We start from the raw sequence: 12,305 nt of genomic DNA, 5'->3' as shown, positions 1-12,305 counted from the left end.
AACATCTACTGTTCTTTAACATGGAGGAAAAGTAAGCACCAAACTGCATGACACGCCAGGTATGGGAACACATGGAGAGAAATATTGCCTTCCAGCGGGAAATGGTATTCTCCAAAGCTCTGTTTTTAATATAAAATCAGGGCCTTCGGCAGTCATATCGCTGAAAATACAAGATTTGAAAAAAATATTATTGTCTGCGTGTGCTTGTGGAAGACAATTTCTATGGACTGGAATCTAGAGAATGCTAAAGTGATTATGGTATTTTACTGACCTCTGCTGGTCGTTTTCTATCAAGAATGTTAAATGGAGGCAGTTGCCAGAAAAATAAAAAAAAGAAAGTCCCTCGGCCGAAATCAATTCTGGTATTTTACTGACCTCTGCTGGTCGTCTTCTATCAAGACAGTTAAATAGAGGCAGTTTAACAATAAAAAAAGTCCCTAAGCGGAAGCAGACAAGTCGTAGGGCTGATCTCCAGAGCCCACAAAGTACATACACATAGAAGTATATAATGAGTATATACTAAAGTATATACAAGAGGTCTCGAATGCTCGACCTAAAAAGTCACAAAGTATATTTCATCCTATACCTCTAGAGGTAACAAATGTTAAAGGAACAGCAGTAACAGCAGAAAATGATGGAGTCTCGCCTGTTCAATTGTAAGGAACCCAAAAGTGTGTAAATAGTCTTTTTGCGGTGTATAAGTCTTTGTTTGGCCAAACTCCCAATAGTTTATGCTAGGAGTTAAGCAAAATTCCAAATTTGCTGTTTAATTTATTTTCTGAGGTAGACATTTTTGATTTTCTGGGCATCAAGGTGGTCTCAAAATAAACAAGATAAATTAAGTTAGGCGGTGTCATGCTCAGGGTCTAGTGAGCACTGATTAGACCCGAATATTACAAATAGGTCATGTCAATTACAAAGAGAGTGATTATGATTGCTCAATGGAGATGGTAGCCATGCTATCCGACATTACATATTTTTAGAAATTTGCTCTCTAAGGTATGGAGGTGGGACTTACCTGAGACAGCATAATAACATAACCCCAACTGTATGACTCGATTTTCTTGCTGCCTCCATTTTTGGAGTGGCTATCAGGGCCGGACTGGCCGTAGCGGGCACCGGGCCTTTCCCCGGTGGGCTGCCGGGGTGTGGGCCGGTTTTGGGCCCCTGGGGGCCGTTTTTGTTACCTGGGGGTCAGAAAAATCTGCCACCTGTAACAAAATCGACTGAAACCGGCCCTGGCAAACTGCTCGGCTGAACCTCCCTCCCCCAAGGGGGCCCAGCCAAGCAGTTTGCCAGGGCCGGTTTCGGTTCCCACTCCGGCCCTGGTGGCTATATTTCATCTACATCATGGGCAGGGTGACGTTGTGCCATACTTCAGTGTGTTAGTGCATTTACAAGTGAATAAGTTGCCACACGGCTTCTATGAGCAACCTTGGGTTAGGGTGAGGTGGTGTCACTGGAGGTGGTATAGTATATCCAAGTGGAGCAAGTTGTATTTTTTTGTTGTGTGCTGGGATGAGTTGGCTGGGATAGTCTAGTTAGAAGGAGGGTCAAAGGTTTTGGCCATAGGTCCTTTGAGGGTCTAATAAGAGTCATCAAGAATTGTTGCCTTTAGCATGTTTGGTAATTTTCTTTGATACCTAATTAAGAATACCAGGAAGTGGCTTCCTAAAAGGAAGGTTAAGTAATTTGATATGGGGTTATCTGACTGTGATGGGTCAATATGAGGCCAGTAAGAGCTGCACTTGTTGAAACTGAGATAGAGCAAATACAGAGGGAAGAGTGAGCAGGTCATAATATGGGGACTCAGAGTCATTGTCCATTCGAGAGAGTAAAAGGAAACCCAAACCAAAAGAACAGAAAGAGGAGGTAATAATATCAGAATGAGTTATCCCCAAAACGGGGCAATGGATTAACACAAGCTCTAGTCTGTAGAGGACAAAAAAGATGAAAGGCTGAAAAAAAGGAAGTCTTTCCTTGACTGGATACAAGTGCATGCCTATGATATTGACTTACATATCACTAACGATCGGAGGAGAGGCCAGGGAAAGCAGTAGGGGCTTGTGGAAACAGAAAATGAGTAGGGCAGAGCAATTGAGTTGAGTCTAGTGACTACCTCTAATTCATAGTGACAAGAGAAAAAACTCAGAAAAGATGTCGCCACGGCGGAGAAAGCAGCACCTGCATGTGAAAGTGGAACCAGCTCCCACTGACAGAGACAAGAGAGCAAAAAATAAAAAAAAGTGATAAAGAGGTTGAAAAACGTAGGGCTGGCAGTTGAATCTATCTTTAAGATTTGGGAATGGGACGAACCAAACTCACAGGTTGAGGAGAAAAAGAACAGCGGAAAAAAGTTTAAAGGGTAAGAGTGTAAAAGCGAGGTTCCTCCGAGAACTTCCCAAAATGAACTGTTTAACATCAAATTCAAACTGCATCACCTGCATGAAATTTAACAAAGTCTGCAAACCATTCGCTCCATCTTTCTTCCATAATCACCCTAACTGAAGAACCACTCTCTCACCCGTTAGTGCACCTCACATACCACACATACTCCAGAAGAGCAATCGACACATACCAAATCACATCTTTAGAAGTATTCCTCCATCCACATTCCTCTAGAATATGCCACACGCCCAAATACTCTATGATCATAAGTCCCACAATGCATCTTATTATAACATTCTCCTGAGGTAGATATCCTTAACACAATCAATAACGAGTCTGTCCAAGCAAACACAGAGGAATCACCTTCTCTCACGCCAGTGACCTGTCTGCACATTACATCACAGTTACCCTCCATCTGCAGTCTCTAATGCATCTTCCATATCCACCCCCATACAAGAGGGTAACTTTAATGTTATTGCACTCACAGAAACTGGGTGCTTATTCTCCATGCCTCTATCATACCACTGAGAAATAATATCCTCCATCTTGATATAACAGAAGAAATGGTTGAAGGTTTTCTTCATTCTCAAGGAGTCAATTAAATGCAAATTGACTACTTTAAAAAACTCCTCCTCACCTCAATGCCTCACTGTACCTATCACACACATGGCTGAATATCCTATTTCAAATAACTGGAAACAAAAATAGTTTTTTCCATGGTTGTATTGATTGAATATAACACTTATCAACTCAATTCCTCCTGTAATGAAATTTACCTGGAAGAATACACTGCGATTAGCAAAAAACTCAAAAAACCTTGCCCTTGTCTGTCCTGTCAGATAACAGCCTGTTACAAAATTACACCATCCTTACCCGCAATAAACGATCTACCCGGTACATGATCTTCATTAGACAGTGCCATGCAGAAATCTCTAACTCTCTCAAAATGGATTGGTCGGACCACTTCTTAATTTCTTTCACAACCCCTGACCGTGGCATGAGCCTCCAGCCGGAAGCAGAGATGGAAATGGTAAACTCTAGAGATCTCAAACGATACTGCTCAAGTCACCCTGAGTTGGAGATCTTCTTCACCCTACAAGCAGGCACATTGCCTTCCCTAATCTCCAATGGGCTCACGAGTCCTGAACACTTTTCTTACCGTCTTCAGAAAAAGATTATCTTTGATTCATGGGCTAATCCAAGTAAGCTACTGAATCTCACCCTATTTGGAGTCTAAAAAGCTTGATAGATGTGTTCAAACACATTGATAACAAGCATTGGCAATGCCAACTGGTCTGTCTGTAAAGCGCTTCTGCAGCCAAACAATTGCACACAAACTGTGCTACGTCTTTCAGCAAATTACCTCTTTCTTGGCCTCCTATTCTTGTACCCTGTTCTTTTGTTCTCCAAGCTTGTAGTACTGCAGTGTTTTTAATGTTCCAAGTTTGCTGTGCTGGTGGCATGCAGTGAAAGATTCTTCCAGTATAAAAATGTGGCATCAAAGGAGGCAGGCTTCACAGAGGTGTGGCACGCAGTCTGTACACATTCGTTCTTGCCTGTTTTGAATGAATCGCTTTGACAATGCCTGATGTTATGGTGATCAAGAAATGGCCTTTCTTACTTTGGTGAGGAGCAGGGTGGCCAGAAAAAAACACACCTTGCTTGTTGCCAATTTGTTGTGGCAGAAGATCAGCCATTTTGTCCATCAGCTCTTTGGATACTGTGATTTTATATGCCAATATGTATAATGTTTAAAGCAAAATCAAAAGACCTAGAATTCATAATGCTAAAATGTCATAACTGATTGCTATGCCTAGTGTTTTCATCTACCATGTTGTTTATGGACGGGACTGATATTTTTATGTTTATGCCTGTAGAACATAAAGAAAGGCAGTATGTTTGCAATCTTTGAAATATACACTTACAAAAAGAAACTTCTTCAAATGGAGGGGTAGCCAACCCTAAGCATTAACTAGTCTTAAAGTAAATACAGTCACATCATTTTAAAAAAGAGCAGATGATTTCACTCAACATCGATGACCAGTTCCTGGCCAGTGGCATAGTAAGGGTGCCAAAGGCCCTAATCTAAAGAAGGAAATGAGCCTCTTACTCCTGTTTTATCAGTGGCATCTCTAAAAGTGATTTTTAGGGGTGCATCTAAGGGGCCACAGATTAACATAGTGGGACACCTACATCGGGCAATAGACCCCAGGTACCCCATTCCCGGGGCCCGATGCATTATAAATGGGAAGTGGACATGCGAACCCCTCGACCGATGCTTAATAGGCACCAGGGACCACATCCCCCGGGGATGAATGCCTTTAAAAAGAAACGGGGGGCTGCACAACCTTCTGCCCAAGCCTATTGTGCCCCGGAGATCCCATCCCCGAGACTTGTGTTTCATCCAGGTAAGTGCCCTGGTATCCACCCGGGGTACCCACCTAAAAAGCAAGTTGGGGGCCATAGAAGGAACCCCACGGCACCCATGGACCCAGCCAGCTCCCCACATGCTGAGGGTGCTGGCCTTGCTCCACCCCATTAGGAGCAGCTGTTTTCTGTATGGGCAGGGAATCAAAATCTGCTCCCACCCAGCGGAAGTATTTTCAAAGCTCCTGCTAAGTGAGAGCAGGGATGCCTTCCCTACCAATGCTCCTGAAGGCAGGCCAGGCCCTGTGGCCAACCCCCACCCAGCATGGTCTTTGGAATTGCACTGCAGGGGGGTTGGCTTTACAAACGGTAACAAAATATTACCTTATGTTAAAAAAAACCTCTAAAATCTCACTGGAAAAAACAAAAGTTAAAGTGACATCATAGTTAGGTGAACATTTCAGTGACAAAGTAAAGTTTTCAACGTACAAAACCACTGAAATTCACCAGTTGTAGTTATCTCCAGTAACTATACTCGTGCTCTAAAGTAACTATAAACTGCGCCCCCCGCCATGCACAGGTTTGTCATCAATAATTGTATTGCAAATGCTGCTGTAATTTTATCAGAAATGCAGCAGACGATGTTATGGGAATTGTAATATGAGGGGTAATTAGCAGAGCATTAGTGAGGGGAGCAAGTTATAGTTACCTTAGGGCTCGAATTATATTTCTTTCAGATAAATAACTGGTGAATTTCAGCAGTTGTGTATGTTTAAAAGTTTATGTTAACACTGAACTTTTCGAGAGCCTAGACCTTATACATAAGCATCTTAAGAAATAAGGAAAAAACCGAAAGTGAACAATATCGTTAATAATGAAGAGAGCTCTGAATAATAATCGAGATGACCTTCTTGAGTTACCAGTTACTAAACCACCACTTTCGAGACTAACATTTGTACATACTTTTTGTACCCAAACAAATAAGGTTGAAAAAAGCATACGTAAACACTGGCAGATTTTAAACATTGGGCAAGACACTCTACCAAGGCCTCTCTTTTCATATAAAAGAGGAACCAATTTGCAAGATACTCTCGCACACACTAGACCTAAGACCGTCTCATTTGTCAAAATCAATACACTGTGGGATTTACCGAGGGTACAGGGACATTTTCCCTGTGGTACTTGTACAGCATGTCCACAGACCCAACCTACCAAAGAGGTGGATATCGGTACACAGAAACCATGAGTAATCAAAAAACATACGAACTGCAATTCTGAAAGAGTCATATACCTTTTTACTTGCCCGTGCTCATTGAGATACGTCGGCATGACGACACGCAAAGTAAAGTTGCGTATCAATGAACACAAGAGCACCATTCGGTGCAAGAAGCAGGCGACCAAATTGACACAGCACTTCCTTACATACCAACATAAGGCAGAGGAATTACAGTGGACGGTATTAGAACAACCGTTCATTCCAACACATGTCAGTGATACCACTCGTTTCTTGTTTAAAAAGGAACAAAAATTGATTTATCAACTCCGGAGTGATATACAAGGTTTGAATGATGATATGACTCTAAATCGATAAGGCCATATCCTGTGGTGACATGATGAAAACAATCTTCAAGTCTTTGTTTGAACTTTTACGTTAGCTCAGTTTGGCCATAAACGATCGATACACTCAGCCTGCATAGCATCATGTGTATTCATGGTGATTGGCTGTGCCAGTGTTCTGATAGACCATCAGATTGACTAGTAAAACCTTGCTGTCACGTTTTTGTAAAGGCAAGTCCTACATTTACGTGCAGACTCCTTATATAACGATCGATTTTGGTTTCTGCACGTCATCGCAATTTTCCTCTGTATTTCTATTTAGAGTCACTTTAGATTTTATATGAAAATCGTGTCTTGTTACTGTGAAATACTAAACCAGACATCTAAATGCAAAACATCGTTTATTATGATTGGCTCTGGTTACTGCATCACACTATATTGTTTGAGTATAATTTGGGACTCGATAACACAAACATTTGTTGATTATAACTACAACTCCCATGAATCTCCTTCCCTGCTGACGTCCTATTACGGTGATGCGTATACATTTAAACGCGTCATTTTCACGCGTCTGTACCTCCCCGTCCAGCTCTACACAGCCGGAGGTACCGACGGACAGGTAAGGGATACTTGACATTGCTCTGCTTTCACATTTAGTCTGTATATTGCGGCACCTGACCGTCGTTACATCGGTCCCATGGGTTTCTTTAGCGTATAAAGAAATGTTTCACGAACTTTACATCATGGGTTATCTATGAGGAATTTGTTGACGCACTATATGAGCATGCTCTTAGACCCATGTGGCAGAGTCATACGATTATTCGTCCACCATGCAAGACATATATACTTAGCATTGATGTGGCAAGATAAGAAGAGTTGGTAGGAGTTTTTACCCCTCTTTTGACATGATTAATTTACTTTGATGTTAAAATAGCCGAACATGACGATAAAACATCGCAGTAGGTTTCACTTCCCTTTTTGGTATCTTGTTTGTCTCTCTAGACAACTTATCTCCTTTACTGTTAATACAGCTAAAATAGAGATAAAACTAGATAACATAGGCTTGAAACTGTCCTGTGGTGTGTTTACCATGATCCTGAGTAGAAGACAAGCGCGGAGAGATTTTGAGCACTTAAAGCAGACAATGTTTTGCAAACAATATGTTATACCCGTTTGTTTCGATACAGAGCGGGGCCTCATTTATCTGAGAGGATGCCAGGTGGGGTGAGGAGAGACCCCTTACGCTGAGGGGTAAGCGTCCTTTGAAAATTTCTTGAACACATTTTTTTGAATTTAGCGCATCTCGCTACAGATTGGTCTATTATGGCTAAATGAATGATAATAATGTTGATTCATTGGAGCCGTGTAAGCATCTATTTTTAAGACATTGTTGTGGAAAATGTTTGTGAACACTATTGTTATTTCTATTATAATTCTCATCATTATTGGTTTCAGGATTTGAGAATTACTCCACGAATATTTGGGAGTGTTTCAGAACCTGCATTCAAGTAGGTTTTGTATATTTTCATTTCAATTTTTGGATTACACATAATACAGCAGTAGCATGGTTATTTTGGTCCTGATGAAAGCCTGATTGTCTTCCAATCATAAGGCTAAAACATGTAGACCGCATCTAGGACATTGGCAGTTATTTTGTCAAACTGCTCTTGCACTGTTTTTTAGTCTCATCACTTGGTCAGTTATTAATAAAATGTTTGTTCTGACCCTGTAGATGTTTTTAATATTTGCACTCACTGATTTTGATTTTTGCACTGCTTACCACCATCAACCCTACTTAAACGTGTGTTAGCGACATCATGAAAGATCTGAATATTAGAATTTAATTCTTCTTCTTTGTTCATACATTACACAGCCCTCATGAACTGGAGGGGAATGTATTGTTGAATCCTAAATGATGATGTACGCTACTTTTAGTGGCTGATGGGATTCATTATTAACGATATTGTTCACTTTCTGTTTTTTCCTTATTTCTTAAGATGCTTATGTATAAGGTCTAGGCTCTCGATTTTGACCCTGGTTTTTGTTTGTTGTTATTGCATATAAGGTAAAGGGATTGGAAACCATAGGGTCGGTAAATATTTTTCCCTGGGACCCTTCTTAAAAATTTCTGTTGTTTGTAGTATTGAGCAGCTACGGCTGTGGGTCATTTTTCGTGTACATCTCTTCAATTTAAGATCGATTATTCAAATCCTTACGCATCATGCTTGTTCTTCTTTTTTCAGTTGATCATGGCTGAACACACTGGTCTGTCCTTTGACAACAGTGTTTTACAATCTATTCTTGCTGAAAATCCAAGTATATTGAACACTATACAAGACACGACATCTAACACTCAGAATGATTGGCCTACTCTTTTAAATCTTAAAAGAACACACTTACGCACGTTTATTCATGGTGCGATCATGACTGAGTATTTGCGAGAGAATTGTGCCCCAACTGGATTGTTGGTAACTAATGCACCTCGTTTGTTCCTTTCAGATAAGATTTTTATGAAGGAATGGTCACTAATCGCGTGGCGGTGTACACGCGATTGGTTAATATTGATTATAAACACAGCCAAAAGGAAAGCGGATGCTATTCTTATTGAGATTCAAGTTCTAGAAGGTCAAATCAAAACCACTGTTACCAATACTCTTTTTAAAAAGAACATAGAAGAGACGAATAAATCCAACAAGGAATATAAAGATTCCATTTTAGTGACCAAGATAGAAAAATTTAAGAAAGATCTTGCGCGATTCTCACTTGAAAAGGTATACCCCTATACCAAAGAAGGGTATACAGCCCCTGAATTTAATAGAAAAGGGAAACGGACAGGGTCCAATTATTCCTCTTCAGGTTCAGAAGCCTATTCTAGTGATTCAGAAACATCATCACTAGATGCCCAACAAAGTCGAGGCATGCCATCACCCTATAGGAGCAATCGAAGACGAGGCAGATATGGTCCTTCTCAACAACCAGGTCCTTGGTGGCCACCGGCCCCATGGCATTATCCATTTCCTCAATACCCACACCCCATGACACAATTTCAACCTCAACCACAGTTTTTTGACCAGACTTTTTTAGGACAAAGTCGTGGAAGAAACAGAGACAGGAGGATAGGTCAACCACGGGTACACTGGGAACAAGACCCTCCTCCTCTGAACACCAGGAGCAGGACAGGTCAAACACAACCAAGTACCAGCACAAACCAGATGACGTAGTGGTTAATTTGAGTACACAACCTCTTAATCAAGATGAGCTTTCAGTTCTCAATCGAGGACTTGGCTTTGTACCTACAAATACAGGTGATCCCTTTTTGATCAGATGTGAATTGGCACGATTTTTTAGAAAAATACGATTACATTTTTTCTTCAATAACAGAGTTGTTGACCCAATCGAATTACCATTCACGAATACAGGCTTGAAACAACCTTCGAGTTTTAACCCTCCCCAACATCAGATACCAGATCAAGTTCTGACGTTCGAAAAGGCTGTCTTAGAAGACATCAAAAGTCGAGGAAATTTCCAGCCAAAACATTACCAGAATCTACCTTTGAGAGAGAAGAAAGCTCTCTCTACGTTATCGAACGACACGAACATTACCATAAAACCTGCCGATAAGGGGGGAGCCATTGTTATTCAAGATACAGTGGCTTATCGGGATGAGTGTCTACGACAACTTAACAACGCTTCTGCCTATCGCCTTCTTCCACTCGATCCAACTCTTAGAGTAACTAATGAAATCCAACTTTTAGTGGAAGAAGCTAAAGCTGAAGGATGGATTACTTCCAACGAAGCAGATTTTTTGATCACAAAACATCCTATTGTGCCGTATTTTTACACCTTGCCTAAAATTCACAAGGTACAAAGACCTCCACCAGGTCGCCCTATTATATCAGGAATAGGTTCCCTGCTGGAACCGTTATCTACCTTTGTGGATTTTTTCCTAAAACCTTTAGTGAAAAAAATGCCAACTTATCTACAGGACACTAAGGATGTTTTGAGACTGTTGACAGTCACGAAATTTGATGTGGATGAAGATTTTCTTGTGTCTTTTGATATTGAATCATTGTACACAGCAATTCCACAACTAGAAACTCTGGATGTAATACGTGAGCTATAGGAAATCACCCATCAAAATTCAGAAATGATCACACCGATTCCGTTCATTATGGAATGTGCAAGATTGGCAATGACCAAAACATTTTTTAGATTTGAAGAGAATTTGTACCTTCAAGTCTCAGGAACATCGATGGGGAGTATTTTTGCCCCCTCGTTAGCCAATCTGTGTGTTCATGCCTTTGAACAGAACCATGTACTCAGTGTTGACAATCCTTTCCGTGAGCAAATAAGGGTGTGGAAACGCTATATAGATGACATTCTTGTCATCTTTAGAGGCACCACCCAAGCAGTCGCTGAATTCCATGACTGGTTGAATCACCAAAATCCCTTTTTAAGATTCACTATGGAATATAGCAAAGAGAAATTACCTTTTCTGGATATTTGTATATATCCTGTAGATGGGTATCTAGGCTGCGAACTATATAAAAAACCTATGGCCAGAAACTCTCTGCGTACTTTTCAAAGTTATCACCCCAGAGCATTACGAGAGAATTTGCCGGTGGGACAGTTCCTGCGGTTACGCAGAAATTGTTCAGACACTGTTAATTTTCGCAAACATGCTCAGAATCTGTCTGTTCATTTACAAGAGCGCCGATATCCTCCACACTTAGTGAAAAAAGCCATGAAGAGAGCTCTGAATAATAATCGAGATGCCCTTCTTGAGTTACCAGTTACTAAACCACCACTTTCGAGACTAACATTTGTACATACTTTTTGTACCCAAACAAATAAGGTTCAAAAAAGCATACGTAAACACTGGCAGATTTTAAACATTGGGCAAGACACTCTACCAAGGCCTCTCTTTTCATATAAAAGAGGAACCAATTTGCGAGATACTCTCGTACACACTAGACCTAAGACCGTCTCATCTGTCAAAATCAATACACTGTCGGATTTACCGAGGGTACAGGGACATTTTCCCTGTGGTACTTGAACAGCATGTCCACAGATCCAATCTACCAAAGAGGTGGATATCGGTACACAGAAACTATGGGTAATCAAAAAACATACAAACTGCAATTCTGTAAGAGTCATATATCTTATTACTTGCCCGTGCTCATTGAGATACGTCGGCATGACGACACGCAAAGTAAAGTTGCGTATCAATGAACACAAGAGCACCATTCGGTGCAAGAAGCAGGCTACCAAATTGACACAGCACTTCTTTACATACCAACATAAGGCAGAGGAATTACAGTGGACAGTATTAGAACAACCGTTCATTCCAACACATGTCAGTGATACCACTCGTTTCTTGTTTAAAAAGGAAAAAAAATGGATTTATCAACTCCGGAGTGATATACAAGGTTTGAATGATGATATACCTTGGACCAGCCTCTAAATTGATAAGGCCATATCCTGTGGTGACATGATGAAAACAATCTTCAAGTCTTTGTTTGAACTTTTACGTTAGCTCAGTTTGGCCATAAACGATCGATACACTCAGCCTGCATAGCATCATGTGTATTCATGGTGATTGGCTGTGCCAGTGTTCTGAAAGACCATCAGATTGAATAGTAAAACCTTGCCGTCACGTTTTTGTAAAGGCAAGTCCTACATTTACGTGCAGACTCCTTATATAACGATCGATTTTGGTTTCTGCACGTCATCGCAATTTTCCTCTGTATTTCTATTTTCTCTGGGTCACTTTAGATTTAATATGAAAATCATGTCTTGTTACTGTGAAATACTAAACCAGACATCTAAATGCAAAACTTCGTGTATTATGATTGACTCTGGTTACTGCATCACACTATATTGTTTGAGTATAATTTGGGACTCGATAACACAAACATTTGTTGATTAATACTACAACTCCCATGAATCTCCTTCCCTGTTGACGTCCTATTACGGTGATGCGTATACATTTA

Source organism: Triturus cristatus, chromosome 1_2 (assembly GCF_964204655.1).
Source record: "Triturus cristatus chromosome 1_2, aTriCri1.1, whole genome shotgun sequence".
Lineage (NCBI taxonomy): Eukaryota > Metazoa > Chordata > Amphibia > Caudata > Salamandridae > Triturus > Triturus cristatus.
Note: the sequence above shows the minus strand (reverse complement) of the source record.